This window comes from Nomascus leucogenys, chromosome 5, assembly GCF_006542625.1.
Source record: "Nomascus leucogenys isolate Asia chromosome 5, Asia_NLE_v1, whole genome shotgun sequence".
In the NCBI taxonomy this organism is placed as follows: domain Eukaryota; kingdom Metazoa; phylum Chordata; class Mammalia; order Primates; family Hylobatidae; genus Nomascus; species Nomascus leucogenys.
In genome coordinates, this window is record NC_044385.1 from 87,375,018 (window position 1) to 87,397,658 (window position 22,641).

A 22,641-nucleotide genomic window follows, 5' to 3' on the forward strand; every position below is an offset into this window, starting at 1 on the left:
AAATTAATTTCTTAATTTCTAATTAACACTATTTTAATATCCCTTTCAGATAGTTTTATATATCTATTAATAGAGTAGGTGAGGAAAATTGTTAATATAATCGGTACCAAGCAGGGACAAAACATGAAAACAGTCCACCTAACAGAATGAAGTCTTTAAACACTTTTTAAATTATTAAAGCTTTATCCAATATTTGTTTAATGACTAATTTACATAAATATCTTCTTAAAAATTAATGCATGTAATTTATCTCTATTGTCAGAAAAGCTGTGCTTCCTTTTATAAGATGTTTTTAACAATTTGACATGTGCCATTTTTGTTTTCATTACCAGGAAACTTGGATAAGCCCAGAGCTTAATTGTATTTACCAAATGCCAGATGCCTAGTAACAACAATTTCTCTGTTATTTAATTTTTTTATTACTTGCAATTTCAATTTTATGATTCATATTTACTTAATTTGTATGCAACTTGGTACTCTAAAAATTGTCTAGGCATATATTTTAAATATACAAAAACATATTTTTCATAGAAAAATCATAAACTTTGCTTTTAAGCAGAGAAAAGCAGAATTAATAATTTAAAAAACATTTTGTATGCATTCTCAGTAAATGAGAAAATAAGACTTCAAAGTTGTCATATTAAATACTGTGTGATCTTTTCTGAAATTGACTCAGATTTTTTTAAAGCAATCACAAGGATGAAGAAATAAGCTGCAAGTCTGTTTAATCACAGTATTAAGGGAAGAAATAAAGCAATCACCAATTACAAAAATTATTACGAAAATGATACAGCTCAAAGAGTAAAATGTAGAAAACTGATTTAGAGGTTTAGGAGACAGATTATTGTAAATAATCTAGGTTATTAATGGGATCCTGACTAAATGCAGCTCCATGATACAAGTACCTGCTAAAAGACCACAAAAGGTAAATCCTCAGAGGTAATATAATCAACCCTCCTTACCTACAGATTCCACATCAATAAATTCAACAAACCGCAGATAGAAAATACTCCCCAAACAAGAAACAATACAAGAATACAACATTAAAAACAGTAAAAATTTAAAAATACAATATAAAAACTATTTATATAGCATTTACATTGTAGTAGGTATTACGAGTAATCTAGAAATGATTTAAAGTATACTGGAGGATGTGCATAGGTTACTTGCAAATACTATGCCATTTTTTATAAGGAAGTTGAGTATTCATAGATTTTAATACCTGAAGGGGTCCTGGAACCTATCCCCCATGGATACCAACGGACAACTGTATTTCAAATATATTTACTCTCACTCTCTCCTATTAAGGATCAGCACAAATATGAATAAATAAAAAAGGTTCAGAAAATAAATATATTCTAAATCATCAAGATATTGGAAAATTGCCCATTATTTTATTGTGGGGGCATCTCATACTGAAGAGGCTTCTCAAAGGAGATGGATAATTCCTTAACTTCAACAGGAACTACTGGTTCTTTGAAACTGTTTTGCTTTTTTTTACGAAAATATGTTCACACTTTTACATTAAAAGGTGTCAGATAGACAGTTACCTGAGACTTGTATTTATTATTTAAATCTTCAACCTCCTACCCCTCTTCCTAAGTACAGTATCAAGTCCTGTTAGTAAAGACTAAAGTAAATGACCAGTTATCTTGAGGAGTGATGATGACTGACATTACAATAATTAAAAGCTAGATTTCCAAAGTGTTATTAAATATTAAGCTTAATTACAATAATAGTTTAATAAAAGGCACCAGTTCTCTTTGATGTAAAACTAGAACAATGATTTATTTTTGATAAAAAGGAAAGAAGGAGTGATATTCTAATCTAGACCTCATGTCATTTAATTTATACCAATTTTAATATTATGGAAACATTCCTACTGATCTTTTTGTAAAAGAAATATTAATGCCCATGAAAAGACAGAAACTCGAATGATCATAGAGTGTGTGCATGATAACGCTATTTAAAAGACAGGTAAGGAAATGCCTAATTACCTTAGTCTGTTCTAAATGGAATTGCAGAGAGTGGCAAATCTTGTAGACTGTCATGAAGGTAGAGTCTAGCTCAGGGTTGCCCTAGAGATCAGTCTCTGGGACCCATTAGTATCAGAGAAGCATTGGGACTCTCCATAAATATGATTCAGTCCTGCCTCCGTTCCTCATTCAAATGGAATGCCAGCTCTCCTAACTGTTCACCTGCCACTGCTGGTGCATCTTTTGTGTGTGAGGAAAGTGTGTATATGTGAATCTTCTATATAACAGTCTTTTAAAATCCAGACTGGAAGCCTACTGAGAAAAGTTTGCTAGCAAATCACATCAGTCTTTCACTGGATACAGCCTACCTGCAACATTGCTGTAATACCGAACAAGCACAGATACCCTTCAGAAAATGAGCAACAGAAAGCATACTCCTACAAAACATGCTGCTGTTAAAACACAGGTGGCAGCCAGCTCTCTGGAGTGTCAAGGCACTGCCTTCCTTTGAGAAAAGATTTCAAGTAACAAACAGAAAACACTGTGAATTCTGTTCTCCAAGTGAATGAAGACACTGTACTTATAATTGGAATATCTAAGGATCAGTCCTAGGAAGAGTTTGCACAGATTATTTTATTTTATTTCATTTTAATATAACTTTTATAGCACTTGTTTTGTGTCAAGCACTTTTTTTGTGGTCCTGGTAATTGTAGTGGTCATGAGATGTGCTGGATGTTCTACTGCTGCCAAGAATGTAATTGAATAAGGGTTCCAGGTGTTGTGCTGTGAAATCCATCACTACATTTGTACCGAGGCTGGACCTCACACAGGCTGGTCTAGGACCCTGACTTAGTTGACAAGGTGCTAATGCAGATCTGGGAGACACGTGACTCCTCGAATGACTCCCTTTTGCCAAGGACTTCCCAACAGCTTTGCAAACTTTTCTTAGACTGTGTTTTGAATGAGAGTATAAGATGCATCCACTCATCTTTCACTCAACCTTTCCTAAATTCAATCTTATCTTATTGTTCAAGGCATAAAATATATATATGCTGTTTTATTTCATGATTTTAGCATGTCATTATTAGGAATATTTAAGAATACGATAAAGAAAAATGACAAAAAGAAGAAATTAATCTCTATTGTTTTTATTTTCACTTATGAATGTAAGTGGTAAATTCTAATTAATAAGCCTGAAAAATAATTGAACACCACAGTAAAGAAAAATCAGAAATGCATATCAATAGATTTTACAAATATGGTGTCAAACATATTTGTTAATATTCAGAATCTATTCTTTGAAACAGACATTAAATTGAAAATGTGAGATTAATTTCCTAACACAACTAAAGAAAATCCAATCATATTTCAAAGATCTTTTAGAAATGACTGTTAAAATTGCCAGGCTTATAAATATAAAATTTGTAAAATTAACATAAAAACTGAAAGAAAAACTTTTTTTAAGTTTCTGATGTACTTGTATTAAACATTAGTTCAGTTTTCTAATTTTAGAACAACCCTCTGGATAATCTTTAGGGAAAAAAAAATCAATTAATTGGAGGGACAAGTAGTTCAATTGATCCACTATTTCACAGTTTGTATTACAGCTGGTAATGTCAAATGTGCAAATAACATTTTTTATTATTTTATGCTAATTTTTAGAAGTCTCTGAAATTCTAGAATATTTCAATTGAAATATTGGACTTATAATAAAAAAATCAAGCTTGGGGCATACATTATTCTACTTATTATAAACAAGATTTTAAGTCAAGGTTTTGTACATAAGTCAGTTAATTCCAACTTATAGTTGCATTCCAAGCCACAGATAGTTTTTGCAAATACATTCTGTACAACTGCATCTTACATACTAGATTATAGATGATTTGAACAAAAAAAGCCAAGTCTTATTCACTTTTGTGTTTTAATAGAACAGAAATCAGGGCCTGGCATGGTGGCCCATGCCAGTAATGCCGGCACTTTGGGAGGCCGAGGCAGGTGGATCACCTGAGGCCAGGAGGTTGAGACCAGCCTGGCCAACATGGTGAAACCCTGTCTCTACTAAAAATACAAAAATTAGCCGCACGTGGTGGCACGTGCCTGTAATCCCAGCTACTTGGAAGGCTGAGAAAGGAGAATCCCTTGAACCCGGTAGGTGGAGGTTGCGGTGAGCTGAGATTGTGCCACTGCACTCCAGCCTGGGCAACAAGAGCAAAACTCCATCTAAAAAAAAAAAAAAAAAAAAAATCAGATGTAAAACTGTGTTTTTCAGATTAAAATCTGTGTACAGCATATTGTATTTTATTGAAACATCGATGTCATTGATAATAACACTTATCACTAAGACAGCAAAACCAATGCCAATTCCAAGGGATAATCCATCTTTTTTTCAGGGATTGTACATTTGCAGATTTTTTGCATCTTAGAATTCATGACATGTGATCGATCCCAGTATCTTTAATGAAGCTTTTAAAAATTAAATGTATAGTCTTGAGCTTTTATCCTCATTCTTAAGTTCTTGAATTCAGCCAAACCATAATTAATACCTTTCAGAGGGACTTGAGTAACATTATTTATAGATTTTGATCCCTAGAGTAACAACGCACAGATAAACCCTAAGTGTCCTGAGGGTATCCTCCCCCATTCTCACCTCCTATCCCCTAGGGACCATCAGGAGTTATTCTGTCAAACTTTAATCCCATCATTCCATATTTTTCTTAAATATTTCCATATTTAAGACGTGCACCTCTTCAGTGATCTCTTTTCCCCATATTGTCCTTTCTCTTGGGCCAGTTTCCCATTATCCATCTCTTTCCTGGTTATTTAACTTGTATGTGACCAAAACTATATTCTGTTTCTAGTAGGTATATATTTTACTGTTCACATACCCAAGTGCAAAAATGTACCTTTATTTTCCTACAATTCAATTTAACTTTTGATGTAAGCTTCCTTCCACTCTGTAATAGAATATTTAATCTTGCCAATTTAAAGTAATTTCAGTGAATTTTGTTATTCCTGTTTAATGTGGGTTTATAATTCAATTATGTTAAGATTTAAGTATACTTCTGGGGTTTCCTCTTTGCCCCTAAATAATGAAGTTAATTAAATTATAAGTTATTCTAAGCACACCTGTTGCTAGAGCGTCATTGTGGAGATAGAAATCTCTAGATTCTTCAGAATATAGAAACTTCTGAAGTCTTGCACATAAGCAAAAGAATGAGAGCTAAATGGTATTAAAATATATTATTCCCTTTCCACTTTGCTTTCTAGTGCCAATGACCCACTAATACATGAATTCTGTCTCCACAAGATCTCCAGTGAGGAAGGTCAAGACTGTATTAGGTCAACACTCTCCTGGCAGGCACAATAGCTTTCTCTCAGTTAGCTTCTGTACGTCGTCATTTGGAAACGGCAAGAACTTGCAGAGATCATTCCACTCTACAGACTCAGACAATGTGGATGAGTGTCCTAGGCATCACAACCTTCAAATGCCACACATCTTCACAGTGATATTTCTATTCTTCAACATCAAGCTTTTTATTTTTGCCTCAGCTGAACTCAGCTATACAAGTGCAGGTTATCCCTACTGCTAAACTTTAAACTTAAAGAGGGATTCCAGATGGGAAGGTGGAGGCAGTAAATTTACGACTTCACCCCACTCCCCTAATACACACAAATTAGTCTGACACAGAAGCTTTTCTTTCCAAAACTCTCTCTCTCTCTTTACTGATTCTAAGAGTTTTTGAGTTCAGAGGTTGCAGAGAAGAACTTATTTGGCCAACTAGTACATGTGGACTTTCGATCTCACACCTGAAACCTAGCTTTTTGAGCCTAGAAACAATAGAGAATGTGACTTCTTTCTCTTCTACGCTAATCTGACCATTTCTCTCTCTAGTGAATGGTGGCCCTGGGTTCTGTACTCTGAATTTCGGTGGTCATGGAGTAGCAGAAAAAAGATTCTATAATTAATGTTTCAGGTTATTATTCTGCCACACCCAGTTGACATCTTCACATGCTTCTGTGAGTCTCTAATTTTGTAACTAACCAGAAACATAGCCATCTCCTGAGGGCATTGCTGCCCTAAGCCAAACTTATAAATAACTTTTAATAACTGCCTATATTTGTCCATATCTCATGTGGCTCAGGATCATAAGATGCAAAAAGTATCCTTTCTGTCATGCTGGGAACAGTTATTATTTCTCTACCTTCCTATGGAAGTTCCTGCTACTTAAGATTCAGGACATTCATATAATACAATTTTAAAGTGAACTCTGGTTAATGAGACACAATTAATATCACTTTTTAAACTGGGTAACAAAGGCTGACATTTTAAAATTACCTAAAACCAGTTGCATGACTTTAAATACCCACTCAATTTAAGGGTATAGAAAAGTTGAGACTGAAGATGATTAATAAAAAAAGATTTTGATTTGAAGCAGTGTTTTAATATAATATTTAGAGTTGACAATAAGTATTTTTTAAAAAATTAATTAAAAAAATAATTTAAGATTCATCAGAAAAGTTATGAGGCAGGTGTGGTTTTTCATTTTGGGGACAGTGGAATTAGCTTTGTGAGCAAATGTTAAGGAGCAGTGGGGGAATAAAACACAGAGTATTATGTTTTCAAGCCACAAGTGATGTTTTGAAATAAAATATTTATATTCTGCTACACTCTTCTTTGTCACAGTCAAACTCAAATTTCCTCATTCTTCAACTTATTCACTGACAATCTGGCATAACCCTCAGAGACTTCCTTACCTCCTCAAGTCCTGCCGTCTTTACAGGCTACCTACCCTCCATGCATGTAATCCAGCCAGTACTGTAGTACTTCCCTACTTCATCTACAGTGATCCTCTCATCCCCACCATTTAAATCCCTCCCTCATGGTCACACCTTAGACCCTAGTGGTCACCTAGAACTGCTCCACTTCTAAAATTACCAATAGACTCTCTGATCACAACCTTCTGTCCTTCTCTTTTAATTTTAAAAAACAAATTCATGTTTTTTATTATGTATGTATGTATGTGTATACATATATATATATGTGTGTGTATACATATATATATAAATCTATAGAATCCTCTAATTTTTTCATAGTAGCTCTCTCTCCAGACATAAATTTTTTTTTACTTCCTCCCTAAGTTTTAATGTTTTATCCGTTTCAAACACCCTTCTTTGAGTTTCTTTGCCTCCTTTGCCCTGTTTTCTTTTCATTAATTTTGTCTAGCAGAATCTCAATCTTGGTTGGGGCTCAACCATCTATTTCTCTGTGCCTGCACCTGTGCGTATGAACAGTGATTTAGAATATCACAAACTAAAGCATATTTGTTGTTAAAGCATTCATATGCCCTTTCCATAGCTGGCTTCTTTCTCTTTACACTAGAGCATTTACTGCAATTATCTTCCCCTTTCCACAAATTTCTAAACTATCCTATCTCCTATTAATTCTCTACAGATGATTTCATCTCCGTATCTCATAGAGAAATTAGGTAATTAACCCCTTAACTTCCTTAATTTAGCTCTACAATTTCACTTCCACCCATCTTGGGCTTCTTCTTTGTAAGACATCTTTCATCCTGTCAATGGTTACTACCTCTACCTTTTCTCTGGAAAACATGCTCTCCTGAAATGTCTTGGACTTGAGCTACTGATTCTTCCCTATTTTCTTTCTTTAACTTTACCTCACTATTGATGTTACTGCATTCACATTTTTTTTTTAATGGGAGGCAGGAGAAAAAATGTTTCCTACAACTATACATTTCCCTTCTACTTTGCCCTGTATATTTTCACTTTCTCAAAGCCAAATTTTTGGAAGTGATTTATCTGTCCTTATTCACTTTCTATTACCTCAAAATTCTACTGCCTTCTACTAAAACTTCTCTTGCCTAAGCCACAATGACTTCTTTGCTGCTAGATCGATCTGACATTTTAAAATATAGAAATTATATTCACTTACCTTATTTTAATTTAGTGTTTAGTATTATTTCTGCCTTGTAGTATGATTCATATTTTCTGAACATGAAACTGATATTCTGAAAAAAAAATTGGTCTTGAATGAAAAGCTTCTGTCTCAGGATCCTATACTATGTTATAGTAAAATAAAATAATCAATTACATTCTCATATTAATCTTTTCATGAATATTTACACTTTATTTTCCACTTGGGATCATGCACTTTCATGGCCTACATTGATAGCAGAGGGCATTGCATCTTCAGTTATTAATAATTAAAGGTGATCTTGGGAACAGGGCAAGCTAATGAGAAAAGTTTGCCTTGTGAATATTCAAGTAGATGTAAGTACACTAAATATGTTAAAGACAGACCATTCCTCTTAAGTCATATAAAGTGACTCAAGCCAAAGTATAAAGGGAAACACTGAGAGAGTAAAATCTTACCTGTTGTTAGGAACTAGCTTCATTGGCTTAAAAACCCAAATATTAAGTGACAGATCTCCGATGTATCTCTGATTTGATTTGGAAATATTTTCCAAGTTTTTCTCTTTTTAGTGACTCTTTTTCCATTGAAAAACCTATCTTTTGTGATGAGAAAATTATGCAGAAGAATAGTTGTAATTTGTAAAAATTTTTAGTTTATTGCTATAGCCTAGGAATGTATAAAATGCACTGAAAGTGGGAGAAAATAGGTTCTTAAGGGCACGCTTTTCAGAAGAGATAGGACTTGAACTAAGGCTTGATGGATTGTAGACAGCTTTCAGCTAGGTGATGGAGGAAAGGCATTTGGGCGAGGGGCCAGTACATGCGAAATGCAGACATGGATATCATGGGATGTTTAGAGAACTACCAAGACCAGTTGTTCCAATGAAGTACTAGCTGAGACTTTTTAAAGTATAATTAACAGGGGTACAATTCAAAATTATTTGGAGGAATAAAAACAGCAGGGTGGATTTATTGTTCACACAATGGAAAATCACTAGAGTGGCTGGTTTCAAGCACAGATAAAACTGAGAATATAAAAGATGCATGAGTTTTCTGTTTTGGTTCTTCTCTCTTTCTGTTTCTCCTTTTCTTTCTCCTCTTTCCTTCTTCTTCCTCATTTTCTTCTTTTCTCTTTTTCTTCTGTGTTAGCCTGATTCTTACGTAGACTCTTTCAACAGAAAAACCAAAACAGTCACCAGCAGCACTACACTAAAATCATCCTCATATTAATGTATCATGAAGTGTGTATGTATTTTATGAGTAATCTTTTTTGCATGGAATGCAAAGTTCTTGATAAGATGTCCCCCATTGTCCTGTATTACCTCATTTTCTGTTTTCTGTTCATGTTTCAGTTACATGCATGTTAGGTTAAGAAACTCTGCTTTAGATGGATGGGGAGCCTTTATCGGGAGTGTAATAAATTAATATGTGAGAAAAATGAGACAACTCTAGGGATGATTGTCCCTGTAAGATAATTATATGGATGATACAATGAGGTGGTAAATTGCTATGAGGTCTATGAGCATTCAGACAGGTTTTGACAAAGGCAGAGAAGGTTCTCTCTAGTCTACACTATGTTTGTGTGACAATTTATTTCACCAATTACATATTAATGAAGATGTTTTTATTGCTGTCAAACTCTGCAGTAAGTATGCTTATACAGAGGAGCTTGAGATTATTCTCTTTGGTTTTATATTACAAAGGGAAGTGCAAAATAAAAGAATAATGCACATTTTTAAATTTATGCCTATTGGCCAATAGCCCTCCAGGAAAATTTTCCTGGTTTTCACTTGCACGAACAGTCTACATGTTTCAATTTTCCAGCATCATGGGCTCCCTTAAATCATGTGTCTTTTTAATTGTCAATGTGATGATAAAATTATATTGAAAGAGAATTTCATTGTGTATGTTTTCACAAAGCAGGATCTATGTATAGTTGTCTCCGTTGTCCATTCATGGTTTGGTTAATGAAGGGTGGCAGAGATGGTTGCCTCAGCACGTTTACTATCTTGTGACTTAATTTCTAGTCGTAAAGTGCATCAGTGCATCTACCTGAAGCAGTATGACTGGTATGAAAGAGAATTGACAAATTCTCCATTTTTCCCAAACACAATAGGTTAGCAGTGCAGATAAGGAAGGAAGGAGCCAAATGAAGATGGCATATATTACTGGCAGCATGTCTCAGATGGAATGGCCAGAAAAACAAATGAGAGAACCATTTGGATGTAATTAGAGAGCAGGAGGCAGAGAAAAGAAAGAAAAAGTCTAAAATAAGGAACAGATGATGCCTCTGTAGTCCAAACACCCTAAAATTTTCCGCTTGCTTTTCCTGCTTGTTCTGCTGTGACAATCTATGTGGACACTCACTAAAATATACTTAGCCCTGAGATTATTAACAATTTTGAAATTGAAACCAGCTGCATACCAAAATATTGTAAACTAAATGTTTGAGTTGATTCTTGGCTTTATTCATCCCCTATTAAGACATATATGCCATTAAATTGCAGTTTTATTTTCAGTGCCCTTATCTAAACCCTGCTCCAAAGAATATTTCCAGTTGCACAGTTTTAAAGTAGCTCTGTGTATGCCACATCCTAGGTGCTTAATTTGAATTTTAAATAAATTAGCTTATGAATCACTTTCCACATGTCTTTCATGAGTTTCCCTCCCATCTCCATTCAAAACAATTGAAGCCCAAAATAATGGCTACCACTTTACTATTTTTTTATTCAAGAAACATTAAGTGCTAGCCCCTGAGGACACAAAAATTGCCCCTGGAAATTTCTATGCCTCTGATACATCTTAAACATGACATAAAATAGTGTGGGGTGCCCAAAGGGAGGAAGGGAGCTAACGTTTGAATGACTGCCTACTGTGTACAAGGCATTGTGTTGACCACTTCACACGCATTCTCTCCAGCCCTAAGAATTGCCCCTGGGTTATTCTTCATGAACATTTTCGGTAAACATAGCACACATATTAATGAAGTTTCTCCAAGGTTTTAATACTAGTAGCTGGAAGATCCAGGATGTGAATACCTGTTTTCTTTACCTTGTTGGATATTTCTAGTCCTTTCTTATTTCATTGAGCTAGGTAATATTTTTCCTGTTTTATTCAGTCATAGAAAATAGGAAGACAAGTAGTGAGATCCTCAATCAGCATATCTTTCATTCCTAAAAAATTGCTAGGACTATAATTCCGTTTTTGTTTACTTCAGGTTTTTCTGCCTAGAATTATTTTTTATAGTTTTGTTCTATATTTTCCTCCTATATTTTATATTTTTTGTCTTTACTAGACAAATCTCAGATGGACGATTAAAACAGGGTTTACAACTCTTAGAAATGAATGTCTCTTGAATGGTTACATCTCTTGCCCCAGTAGCCATACATGAAAGTTCTGCCACCCTATTCCTTCACTTTTGCCCCGCTGAGCATGTCCTACTCTCTACCAGAACACTAAGGATAAGCAAAGGACATGGGGCAGAGCATGCCTGTTATCACTGCAGGTCCTTCGCAAAGCAAGACTTTCAGACCCAGCTCCAAGCCTCTGTTACAGGGTCTTCAAAGGTCAAAATAGATAATCATTTTCTTCTAAAGTACTGATATGGTTCAGCTGTGTCCCCACCCAAATCTCATCTTGACTTGTAGCTCTCATAATTCCCATGTGTTGTGGGAGGGACCCTGGGGGAGATAATTTAATCATGGGGGAGGTTTACCCCATACTGTTCTTGTGGTAGTGAATCAGTCTCACAGGATCTGATGGTTTTATAGGGGGCAATCCCTTTCACTTGGCTTTCATTCTGTCTTTCCACTGCCGTGTAAGAAGTGCCTTTCACCTTTTGCCATGATTGTGAGGCCTCCCCAGCCACGTGGAACTGTAAGTCCATTAAACATCTTTTTCTTTATAAATTGCCCAGTCTCAGGTATGTCTTTATCAGCAGCGTGATAATGGACTAATACAAGTACATAACTACTGTAATTTATGTTTAGAATTTCCTGCCACTTACACATTTATTAATACATTCTACAGATTTTTTGTTGTTTTTAACTTTCTTTTTTTGGTAGATATATATATTTATGGGGTACATGTGATGTTTTGATACAGACTGGCAATGTGCAATAATTATATCATGGAAAACAAGATATCCATCTCCTCACACATTTATTCTTTGTGTTTCAAACAATCCAATTACACTCCTTTAGTTATTTTTAAATGTACAATTAAATTGCTACTGACCATAGTCACCCTGTTGTGTTATCAAATATTAATAGTTTTTATTTATTCTATTTTTTTTATGCCCATTAACCATCCCTACATTCCCCCACACCACTACCTTTCCCAGCCGCTGGTAACCATTTTTCTGCTCTTTATCTCCATGAGTTCAATTGTTTTTATTGTTTTTAATTGTTTTTATTTTTTATTTTACTTTAATTTCTGGGCTACAAGTGCAGAACATGTGGTCTGTAACATAGGCATACATGTGCCATGGTGGATTGCTACACCTATCAACCCATCATCTAGGTTTTGAGCCCCAAATACATTAGCTATTTGTCCTAATGCTCTCCCTTCCCTCGTCCCCCCATCCCCCTGACTGGCCCAGGTGTGTGTTGTTCCCCTCCCTGCGTTTGTGTGTTCTCATAGTTCAACTCTCATTTATGAGTGAGAACATGTAGTGTTTGGTTTTTTGTTCCTGTGTTAATTAGCTGAGGATGATGGTTTCCAGCTTCATTCATGCCCCTGCAAAGGACATGATCTCATTCCTTTTTATGGTTGCATAGTATTCCATGGTGTATATGTACCACATTTTCTTTATTTAGTCTATTATTGATGGCCATTTGCATTGATTTCATGTGTTTGCTATTGTAAATGGTGCTACAATAAACATATATGTGTATGTGTCTTTATAGTAGAATGATTTATATTCCTTTGGGTAGGTATCCAGTAATGGGATTGCTGGGTCAAATGGTATTTCTAGCTCTAGATCCTTGAGGAATTAACACACTGTCCTCCACAATGTTTGAACTAATTTACATTCCCACCAACAGTGTAAAAGCATTCCTATTTCTCCACAGCCTTGCCAGCATCTATTGTTTCTTGACTTTAATCATCATTCTGACTGGTGTGAGATGATATCTCAATGTAGTTTTGATTTGCATTTCTCTAATGATCGGCGATGTTGAGCTTCTTTTCAAATTTTTGTTGGCTTCATAAATGTCTTCTTTTGAGAAGTGTCTGTTCATATCCTTTACCCACTTTTTGATGGGTTTGTTTGTTTTTTTCTTTTAAGTTTGTTGAAGTTCCTTGTAGATTCTGGGTACTAGACCTTTGTCAGATGGGTAGCATGCAAAAATTTTATCCCTTTCTGTAGGTTGCCTACATACCATAGATGTTTTGTGGGTTCTCTCTTATGTACTAGCCATGATTCTAGGTTCTTGGATTACAAGTGTAAAACAAGAGAAAGAAAAAAAGAAATAAGAAGAGAAAGAGGAAGGGCAAGGAGGAGGAGGAAGAAGAAGACAAAGAAGATAGAGAAGAAGACAAAGAAGACAACAATATTGTTGTGCTCATCAGGTTTACAATTGAGTACTGTTGTAGACTAAAATTTCCAAAAGGTGGAAATAGACATGTTAGCTACCATTCTAGTTATTTTATTTATCTACTTTTGATAATGATGATGACAACATTTAGGTGATGATGGGAATGAAGAAAAGATCTGATTTCATGCTCACTTATGAGTTTTATCTTTAGATTTTTTTTTAAATGATGTCCTAGTTTATAGAAGATTGTGAGTCGATGCAGATGAAGGAAGAAATCCAAAATAGACTGGATGCTAAAGTACCAAGTAAAGATGGCAAATTATAGAAATAATGGGACCTCATACTGGTGATTCTCAAACTTTGCTGCACTTTCAAATCACGTGGGGAGCTTTGTAAGAATCCTGACTCTCATTTTATACCCCGTACCAAATAAATAAGACAGTCTGAGGTGAAACATAGGTGTCAAGTGATTTTTGCTTTGTTCTGTTTTGTTTATAACTCCCTTGATTATTTCAACATGCAAACTTGAAAGCCAATGCACCAAACATTTTGTTCTCAAAATTTAATGTATGTTCTAATCACCCAGGGATCTTATAAAATGCAGATTCTGGTTTAATAGATCCAGAGTGGGCCCCAGATTCTCTGCTGCTGCTGCTTTGTAGACAAAACATTAAATAGCAGGGCTCTAAACATTCTTCCCCATGTCAGGACTGTAAGAACTCTGTAGATAGCCACCAGTCCTTTTCTGAGCAGTGGGTACCTCAAACCCCATTCAGCATGAATGAAAGCATGTCAATGTGCTAGGACTAGGAAAAGCTTAGAAATATTTAGAGAGGAGGCTCTCCAACATAGGCTTCTGACATGTTTGGAAACAGCCCACAGTATGGTCTGAATGTTAGTGTCCTCCGCAAAATTACATGTTGGAATCCTATCCCTCAAGGTGATAATATTAGGATGTGGGGCCTTTGTGGAGATGATTGGTCATAAGGGCTGAACTCTCATAAATGCAATTGGTACATCAACAGAAAAGGTCCAAGGGAGCTTGTTTGCCTCTTCTATCACATGAAGACACAGCAAGAAGGTGTCATCTATGATAAATCAGGCCCTTCCCAGACACTGAATCTGCTGATGCCTTGATCTTAGAATTTCCAGCCTCCACAACTCTAAGAAATAAATTGCTGATGTCTATTAGATATGCAGTGTATGGTATTTTGGTATAGCAGTGCAAATGGACTAAATGGGATTCCCATCCCAATCTGAGCATGAGAAGGACTCCTGGGACATACACCTGGAGTTGCTTATCTTCTTCAAGGCCTTCAGGGAGTATCATCATCACATACTCGGCTCATGTTTAATCAACAACCAAACTTCTGGGAAGAGAAGAAAAAGGTTTACCATCTCTTTGCAGAACCCCCAGTCTTGTAGATTCACATCCTAAATGTATTTTGTAGGTGAATAACCTGAGTACAGGTTAATTGTTCTACCTAGCAGGTGATTAAACAAATGATGAATTCTTGGTTATCAAAATACTCATATGGCTTTGGGATTTTGAAATAGTAAATATTCATGATATGTGAAAAATCAAGACACATATTGTATAACCTCAGTCCCATAAAATTGGATGTTGTTTTATATACAGACAGGACCTAGAAGAACACATAAAACTGTAAACTCTATGTGATTGTGGATTACTTTGTTCTTTGCTTCTGATGTTTTTCAGTTTCCTATAATGCACACATCAACTCTTTTTTTAAAAAGGGTTATTTTAAAAATTTAAAAAAATGATGAGAAAGACATGTTTTTTTTTGTGAAAACATAGGCAACATTTAGAAATGAGATATCTAGTCCCAGGAGTGAGCATTCCAATTTCTTCCTAAAACTGTATTCTTAATAATTGCTTAAGATACCTTTTTCCCCACTCCAAATATTTAGTAGCTCTATGAAAAATTTATTCTTGAAATATGCTTTGCCCATTTGGATTTTAAATTTATTTGAAACAGTGTCCCCACATTTTTAAGATAAATGTTAGGACAAATACTCTAAAGTCATCAAAAATGACTGACATGAAATAAAAAAGAAATGTACCAGTTTAAGAATGATATTTGTTTTTCTGCAAAATGAGGAAAGATATGACTATTTTAGCCTTTCAATCAGAAGAGTTCTGATATGAATCCAAAACATTTGAACTGCACTTGCAAAATGGTATCATTTTACTAGTACAAAATGCAATGTATAATATCATCCTATGTATTATGTATTGGATATGCCAATAGTAAATATCCAATAAAAAGTTGATGCATAGTAAATCAATTATTCTAATGAACTTCGTCTTCTACTGTAAATTTATTTTATAGAGTGAAGCAGCTTTTGAATTGGAAGTAGAATTGATAGAAAAGTAGAATAAGAATCTATTAAAAAACGTAAAAAACATACAACCTCCTGAAAGTGCTTGTTTTCAGAGAAGTTGAGATTATAAACCACTTCAAATAATCCATCGATTAGGGAGACTCATTCATTAGAAAAGATACTTTGTCTGCAATAACATAAAAACCATACGTTTTAACAAGTATCTTGTTTTCATGAGGGCAAAATTTTACATATGCAATCAAAACACATCCACCCACAGTATCTCAATGACAAATATCATTCAGCTAATCCCATCCCAAATTGGGTTTGAGATGAATTCAACAGTTCAGAGCTATTCATCCTAGCTTTAATCAACTGATAAAATATTTTATGGAAATAAAAACACCTCTGGTTTTTTCTTTCCTTTTTTTGCCTGTGACTGTCAGTAAAAGTGAAATGAACATAGAGTGGAACTGGCAGTGTTACAGTGCCCGGAACACAGTAGGATCACAATATGCTATCTTAATTTCCATTTATATTTACATTGATTATTACAAGATTTTTAAACTTAGAAAATGATATGTATTTAACACCTTTGTATCATAAAAATTAAAACACGTATTGTAAAAGTTACCTGAATAAAACAGTATTTTGTTAAACTGAGACAGTTGAACTCAGCCTTTAATAGATGTGTTATGTGTTTTTCAAGATAGTGTAGTTGTTTTCTATTACTGCTGTAATAAATTGTCACAAATTTAGCAGTTTAAAATAACACTCATTTATTAACCCCCAATCCTGTCAGAAGTTTGGTTACCGACTGGCTCAGCTGGTCCTTTGCTTAGTGCTTTGCAATGCTGAAGTCAAGGTGTCAGTAGAGTGGTGTTTCTTTCTGGGAGATCTGTGGATGAATCCTCTTCCAAGCTCATTCGGATTGTCAGTGAATTCAGTTGCATGTGGTTACTGGACTGAGGTTTCCATTTCCTACCTGACTGTCATCTGGGAGCCTCGCTTATCTCCTTAAGGCTGGATAATCTCCCTATTTTAAGGTCCACATGTCAATTACATCTGCAAGGTAAATGCAGCTTCCCTTTTGCCATGTAACAGTCACAGGTTCTATGAATTAAGGCATGGGTATCTCTGGGGGACTATTATGCCCACTGCAGTTAGATTGATAAATGGTGATTGTGAGAATATTGAGCTTACTTTATGAAAGAGCAACAGCATAGTGACTGAATATGATCAAGGAAGCTGAAAGGAGAAGAAAACTCTGGTGTCTTAGAATTCCTCCTGGCTCCATGAGACAGAGGTTTTGTATACTGTCAGAGATTTTACCTTTCTTTTCCAATACACATAGTTTTAATGCTAAGGCATTTTATCTTCAATTGAGTAACATAGCATTTCCCATCAAATGATTTGATTGCAAATATTGTTATGTCACATGGCATCTAAACCAGGGTGTCCTGAGTCAAACATAAAGTACAAAAAAAGGAATTAATTGGATTCCCTTAAGTTGTATTAGATGCTTTATTTGAAAGAATTATAGGCCAACATAAACTCAGTTATTCTTATATTCAGTTACTCAGAAATCTGTGCATTCATGGACTGAATACATTTACGAATAAGATTGAGGAATGGTACATTCTGTAGTGATTTTACAGGATAATAATATTTTCTCGGACTAGTTCAAGAAATTGGACATATGCAGGGTAGTTGGCTTTGCTAAATTTAAATGCTTTGGAAGTCTTTTAGGGATAAACTAAATAAATGTTACTGAAATTCTTCTGTTTGCAGTGAATTTTAACTGCTATTTGCAAGAAATTCTGTAAATCAAATGGCACTTTTTACTGTTAAAAAAATGATTGAAAGCATCATAAACAGGAAGCTGTCTCAACATAAATTAACAGTATTTTTTAGCACCTGGTTGATGGTTAGCATTGCTCACATTCATTTGACTTTGAATATGTTTAGATATTATAATTGAATAGAAAAATGTGAAGGAAACTAGTTTCTCAATTTAATAAGGCAGTGGGTAAGTGGGAGAGGAGCTGGGTGGATGATGCTTTTTTAGGGGCGGAAAGAAAACTAAAATAATTTTATTTTTAGAATCCAAAAAAATATTTAGTTTATTTTCTTCCTTTGCTCTTTTTATTCTACCTTTAAGGTGTTTTGTTTTGTTCTATGAATTGTTTAGAATTACCTTCTGTAGAGTATTTTTTCTTCATAATGAATGTATCTGCAGTGATTTTATACATTAATATTAAAATGTCCTTTCATCATACGTTTCACCAGACATTATAACATCGAAAAATACTGTAAGATAGTATTATTTGAAATATTTATGCAACAAATTGCAAAGTCCGTTTTACATTCCATTAAATCAAAACTTCACGTTGCCAAGAAATTACCTTAAAAAAATTTACACAAAACTATAAAATTGAGGTGATATAATTATATTTGCAAAATAAAAACTAGTGCTATTCTTTTGAAATATAGTAGCAGGGTTACTTGTAAATATGTAAAGTCAATTAATATAATAATTATTTTTAAATTATTGTGGAAGGTAAGCATATGATCTTTTTAAAGAGAGTAATTGGTTCACATCTCAGTACAAACATTTCTTTGATCATTTAAGTGAAAGTTAAACTTTGGAGCTATAGGGAATTTTAATATTTCAAATGCATAAAAGAAATATATAAAAGCAAAAGTAAAAAATTAGATTTGCCTATTCTAGCCATAGAACACACCCAACCCTAATTTTGTAATTCATATATACTGATATTCTCCTCTATTAACTTCGAATATATAGGGTACATCTCCAAGTAGCTCTTTTATCTGTCATAGTTTCTTGTCTTTCTCTGGTAGAGGTGCTTATGGAAGAGCTACAGGTGGGGGGTAGACTGGAGGAGGAACATATTCATTCCTATATATGTGTGGTTCAGGTTAGCTCTCCCAAGCTGGAGAATAATTGTTTTGATGGAGAAAAATTTTATCCCTGTGTACAGCACAATGATTTGCTTGTAATAAGCACAGACTAATAGTAAATATGTTTAGTAAACGAATCATTGATGATAATAGTGTTTATCTTTGTTGAAGCTTCAGAGTATTGGACCCTAAAACTGCAAGGAGTAAGAAAATGATCCCAAGTTCCCTTGGAATTGTAACATTTTGTGATTTACTGAGATCCTAACATTCAGTTATCCTGAGTTTACCTTCAATTACCTTATTAAATGTAAGCCTGGTCCTTCTCTTTTTTTTTCTTTTTGAATTTAAAAATATGTTGACTGACATCTTTTTCCCTCTCTATATAGTGATTCCAAATTACCTAATGACAAACTTGTTTTTCTCTGCTTTTAAAAAAAATTCCTTTAACCAACAACCCCCCGCTCTCATTTTCAAATCAATCACGTCCTTTGTATTCACACTTGAGCCTGCCTTTTCTACAATCTATGTGTGAATTTTATAGAAATATTTATTCACATATTAGAATCAAATTTATTCCTTCCATTTTTCTGCTAGTCTCATAAAACTTTTCTTGATTATTCTCACATATTCTCTAAAGTTTTTTTATTTTTACTATTTTATAAAAATTATTATATTTGTCAAATATATAAATTTATTCTTCATATATTTTTCTCTTTAAGAAGGTACAAATAACTTCATTTAGAAAATTGTATCTTTTTTCTCTAAGTACATGCAGGATAAATATGATTCTTAATAATTCATTTTAATAATTAATTTTGATGGACCTCATTTTTAGATGAGATTTTATTTCAGAAAATTTATTTTAACACCTGGTATATTGCCTTTGTAAATATTACTTTGGTTAACTTTCTAATAAAGGTAAAATTAAAGGATATGTCCTAATCAAAATGTTTGAAGGAAAAGTAACTCTGCTAGCTATTTTTCGCAGAGTTTTGAATATTTTTTACATTTATGATTGCTGTCTTCTCCTTTAAAGCACCCTGCTAATTTTTTTTTTCTTGATTCTCTAGGTCTTAGTTTCTTCAACTGTAAAAAGACGAGGTTGGACTAAGTTACTTCTATGGTTTTGTAATTTAAATAATAATATTTATTTTTTTAAGGCAGGGTTTTGCTCTGTCACCCATGCTTAAGTGCAGTGAAATAATAATCTTGACCATCATGAGATTTCCAGATGAGAAAGGATAAACTTGTCACAGGAATAAAAAAAAAGTCTAAGTGTCTATAAAATGCATAATTTGAATAAATAGAGCATATTGAGTATATATAGGCCTTTAATCTAAAACACTATCAACTTTATGGAATTGTTTTATGTAATAAAAATATTGGCTTGGTGAAAGAATGAGCAAATAAATGGATAAGACAACCTCCCATGAGACACCACCTAAATGCAATAGCAATAATTAAGCTAATATTTGTGGAACACAATCTGTGCAAAATATTTTGCATGAATTATCTCATTTAATTTTCATTACACCATGAAAGAGACAGTAAGTTCATAATTTACACATAGATGAGTCTTAGGAGGGGAAATCAGATTTTTCTAGAAGCTGGGACTGTATATAATATTGTTTTTACATCTGCTAAATGTTTATTTAGCCTGAGTTTGAAAATTCTACCATTTGGTATTGGTTCTTATTAAATTCTTCTTTTTAAACAACATGATACTTGAAGCATAAGACATGCTAAGTGACTTCACTGGGTTTTAAAATGATGTTAAATGTTTAAAATGGTGATGTTAAACCTCAATACCTGCATACTTCTTGGCTCTAACTAGCCATTTCACCTGGTCATATTTCCTGGATCTTGTTAAGAATTGCCTACAACCATCATATCATTCTTTCTTGGTATTCACATAACACTTGAAGTTATATTTACACCTTAAGTTATCCACTTGACATTTTATTATCTTAAGTTTTCAACAGGAAGGACTCCTCTACATGTGTCTATTTTTAGTACAACTACAAGTAAAATACCATAAATGGCTTAGATGAAACGTTCTTGATGAGGTCAACCTCATATTGGAATATCTGTCACATGGGCACAGAGTAATGTTTGTTAAATTGAAGAGGACTGACAATCATAAAGATGAAATAAACTGGGTAAATTAGTGCCTTTATAATTCCATCTGTGTCGTAAAACTCAACATTGGAGAAGGGGGTTATGGCTCCAACACTTTCATTGCTGACTTAATGTTTAGTAAATGAGTTCTGTATCTTTTTCAAATTTTTACAATAAGCTCAAAAGCCAATTATGAAAACTATTTACTTTCTGGTCATCCCATGCAGATTAACTCCTATGGCATCACAAGTTTAATCAGCTATACATTATTTATATCCTATATTACCTTCTATAATAGATCTCTTTTATATTCTCTGGTTCAAGTCCCCATTTTTCACTTAAATAGTCACTAAACCTTATAACCAGCATCCAGAATTTTCTTCAATACAAGCTGTACAGGTGGCCAAAGTGATCTTTTAAAAATATAAACTCTCTGGTCTAAATTCTTAAAAGTTCCATTACCTTTCAGATAAAATTGTAACCTCCAAGTATGGCATATAAGTTTCTTCATTATTTGCTGTACATTTATGTCTCCCAGCTCATTGTTAATAATCTTTTTTTATTCTCTTCATCCTTTTAGCAAAGGAAAACTGCAATATTTGCAGCTCTTCAACCATGACATGTTCACTCCCACATGTGTGCTTTGCCTCCTGTTCCCCACTCAAATGCCCTTCCCTCCTGGCTGCCATTTTCTCTCATTTTCTCTTGGCTAACTTTTCCTTTTTTCAAGCTCATAACTTCTTCTGAGAAGGGTTCAAAATAGACATCAACTCCTTTAGGGAGCCTTCTCTGACTTTCCAAAATTGGGTTAAGTCCTGCTCACATAGCATCCAAACAATAGGCATTTATCACATATGTTTTGAAACTGGTTTTCTTATTGGCTTTCCACAGGATGATGTAAGTTCATTAAAAGACTTGTAATATGGGTACTAAAATATGTATGGGATAAATGACTGTATGACTGATTTTTTAGAAATCACCACGGTATTCCTACTTCTTGACATTAGTGGGTTAAGTTTTAAAGTTCACTCAATTTTGTTTTGTATCCTTAAAGGAAGACGTTCCTAGTTTAGGAGTCTATTTTACAAATGCTACTATATAAGGACAATTATATACAAAAAGTGACATTTAAAAATGATTATAGGCTGTGTATTTATGTATATATTATCTGAAAAATATACATGATTTGTTATTAGAAATAGAAATAACTAAAAAAAATACTGTGCTGGGACTTTTTAGCTCAGAAATCCAAATTGTTTTAATTTATTTTTTTTCTGTTTTGAGTCTTCTTGTGGGCCCATCACTTCTCTTCAATAAATATTTGTTGACTACTTGCACATAAAGGCACAGTGCTAGGCAGAGAATGCCTAGATCTGCAATATGGTATTTTGTGGCAATTTCGACTGCTTTTTCTCAGTGAGCAAATTTACCATAGAGGGATGAAAATGCTCAGGTATTTATGTCCCTGGCCTCCATGAATTGAGGCTGCTCAATGATTTGAAGAACACCAGCTGGTTGGTGCTGCAGTTTCATTACATTCTCCACTGTCTGTCAGGGATCAGGACCTCACAGAGTCCTCACCTCAGGAGGAGAGATCGGAACCTGAACCTGCAGAGGAGAGAGGCTTGCTTAATTTCCCCCTTTATAGTTGTCAATTTAGACATTGTCTGGGAGCACAAATTAGAAACCTTGTGAGAGATCTTACTGCAATCAAATCAACTTCATACCCCACTCCTAAAAATTGTTTCTAGTGATGTTATTTCACAGTAAAATCACGCCTGATGTTTTCCTAAAATACATGTAGAACA